At 44.7% G+C, this 2,983-nt stretch overlaps 1 pseudogene across 1 annotated transcript; it reads left to right on the forward strand.

Moving 5' to 3' along the window:
- The first annotated feature begins 435 nt into the window (after nt 1-435).
- LOC113223285 lies at nt 436-1,581 on the forward strand (annotated as a pseudogene). Its single transcript, XR_003308663.1, has one exon. The product of XR_003308663.1 is annotated as a 60S ribosomal protein L13a pseudogene (transcript).
- Nucleotides 1,582-2,983: the final 1,402 nt, after the last annotated feature.

A 2,983-nucleotide genomic window follows, 5' to 3' on the forward strand; every position in this document is an offset into this window, starting at 1 on the left:
AAGGAGTTCAAAACATACCACCCCAAAATATGCCATTCTGGCATATGGATTATTTTGAATTAAAAGCCCTTGAAAAACAGCAGATGCAAGAATGGCAGGTGACACATGGCCCAAAAGTAAGCTCAGTGAAGGAAGACATTCTTATCACCAGAAATGGGGGCAGCCAAGGTTGACAGAAAACTGCAAATAAACCTTGTTAAACTAGCCCTTATCTCCCAGCCACTTCTCCATGATTAACAACCCTAGCCCATATCCCTTTGACTTGTTTTCACAATTTACTGCTCTTTGTCTAACTTAGTATATAAGCATCCACCCAAACTGGTTCATTTCCAGAAGGCTTCCATGCCATACAAAATTTAGATTAAATAAATGTGTATGTTTTTCACTTTTTAATCTGCCTTCTGTTACAGAGCCCTACCTTAGAAGTTAAGACAGATAAGAAAGATATTTCCCTTTCCCAGGCGGCTGCCGAAGATGGCGGAGGTGCAGGTCCTGGTGCTCGATGGTCGAGGCCATCTCCTGGGCCGCCTGGCGGCCATCGTTGCTAAACAGGTACTGCTGGGCCGGAAGGTGGTGGTCGTACGCTGCGAAGGCATCAACATTTCTGGCAATTTCTACAGAAACAAGTTGAAGTACCTGGCTTTCCTCCCCAAGCGCATGAACACCAACCCTTTCGAGGCCCCTACCACTTCCAGGCCCCCAGCCGCATCTTCTGGCGCACCGTGCAAGGCATGCTGCCTCACAAGACCAAGCGAGGCCAGGCTGCCCTGGACCGCCTCAAGGTGTTTGACGGCATCCCACCGCCCTACGACAAGAAAAAGCGGATGGTGGTTCCTGCTGCCCTCAAGGTCGTGCGTCTGAAGCCTACAAGAAAGTTTGCCTATCTGGGGCGCCTGGCTCACGAGGTTGGCTGGAAGTACCAGGCAGTGACAGCCACCCTGGAGGAGAAGAGGAAAGAAAGCCAAGATCCACTACCGCAAGAAGAAACAGCTCATGAGGCTACGGAAACAGGCCGAGAAGAACGTGGAGAAGAAGATTAACAAATACACACAGGTCCTCAAGACCCACGGACTCCTGGTCTGAGCCCAATAAAGACTGTTAACTCCTCATGCGTGGACTACCCTTCCTCCGTCGTCACCCTGGAATGTGCGGGACCCAGAGGCAGCAGTAGTCCAGGTGCCACAGGCGGCCGGGGACATAGGAAGCTGGGAGCAAGGAAAGGGTCTTAGTCACTGCCTCCCGAGGTTGCTTGAAAGCACTCAGAATTGTGCGGCTGTCATTTATCTATGACCAATAGGAAGAGCAGCCAGTTACTGTTAGGAAAAGGGAGCCAGAAGACGGGCTGGAGGGTCCTACCTTGTGAGTGGGGCATCTGTTGGACTTTCCACCTGGTCATATACTCTGCAGCTGTTAGAATGTGCAAGCACTTGGGAACAGCATGAGCTTGCTGTTGTACACAGGGTATTTCTAGAAGCAGAAATAGACTGGGAAGATGCGCAACCAAGGGGTTGCAGGCATCGCCCGTGCTCCTCACCTGTATTTTGTAATGAGAAATAAATTGCTTTTAAAGAAAAAAAAAAAGAAAGAAAGAAAGATATTTCCTCCCCTACATTATCTGGATTTTTCCATGAATGCCACCCATTGTGGCATAGACAAACTGGTTACTGTCTTAAGTAAACATTGGTAGGAAAACTTTGAAAAGATAACTGAGCTTACTTTTGAGCCATGTGTCACCTGTTAAAAATATAACTCTGGAAAAACTGTAAAGTTGGGACATGTCCAGAAACCAAAGTCTCTTTGAACACCTTCAGACTGTTACATAAAATAAAACCTTAGACAAGTGTACATTTTAGCTGAGTTTATTGGAGCAAAGAAAAGCAGAACAAAACAGAGCAAACAAAGCAAAAACAAAAAAAACAAAACAGTTTAAAATCAGGCACAATTTGGAACCAGAGGAAATTCAGAGAACTCCAACCAATGACATAACCTGATAGCATTTATAGGAGACAAAAGAAGCATGGTACAGAGGCAGCTTCATTAGTTACAGCTTAACTGGTTAATTGGTTACAGTGTCTCCTGCAATTAGTTAAAGCTCAGCTACAACATATTGTATGCCTGTAAACAACTAAGCCTAACACATCAAACAACATACCATATTTGTTTGATCTGTTAGGTTTAGTGCAGGAGCCCAGTCCAAATCAATGGCCTTGCATAAATTTTATTTCACAAGACGCTTAACCGGCTTTCACTCTTCATGGCATTTGAATATGTTTTAGATATTGTATTTCTGTTTTCAGGATGAGTTGAAGAATTTCTTTGCCAAAAAGCTACAGCCCTTACAGCCGTGAACAAGCCGCTTGATTCTGTGTTTTCGACCTGGGGCATCCCACCTTTTATATCAAGTGACTGAGGCACGCACTTTAAGGCGACCTTTATAAAAGAACTCTTACTAAAAACGACACCATCCTTACCACCCACAATTTCCTGGAAAGGCTAAAAGGACACATGGCATCCTTAAATTAAAATACCAAAAATTTCAGAAACCCTTGAGCTCCCTTGCCCAAAAGTATATCCACTATCCTTTATGGATATACAGGCCACTCTCTTGGAGACACATAGGTTATCCCCCTATGAATTGATACCTGGAAGGTCCATACATTTAGAGATTTCACCTCCAATACTGGAGTCTGTCCTACTGCATGCAGACATGACAAGACACTACAGGGGACTCATGTAATGTACCCGGTCCTATCACCAACAGGTTAAGGCCCCCTTCCTACAAAATCTTCCTAAACAACCTCTCCATGATCCTCAACTAGTGGATTTGTCTACTGGAAGAAAAATCAGAGAATAACTGCTTTCGAACTTCATTCAAAAGGAAGAGACCTTATCAGATACTGTTAACAATAGATACAGCAGTGAAACTCCAAGGAACCAACCTTTGGGCTCATGTTTCACAACTGAAGAAGAGATTCAAAATTCC

Source organism: Piliocolobus tephrosceles, unplaced genomic scaffold (genome assembly GCF_002776525.5).
Source record: "Piliocolobus tephrosceles isolate RC106 unplaced genomic scaffold, ASM277652v3 unscaffolded_40580, whole genome shotgun sequence".
In the NCBI taxonomy this organism is placed as follows: Eukaryota; Metazoa; Chordata; class Mammalia; order Primates; family Cercopithecidae; genus Piliocolobus; species Piliocolobus tephrosceles.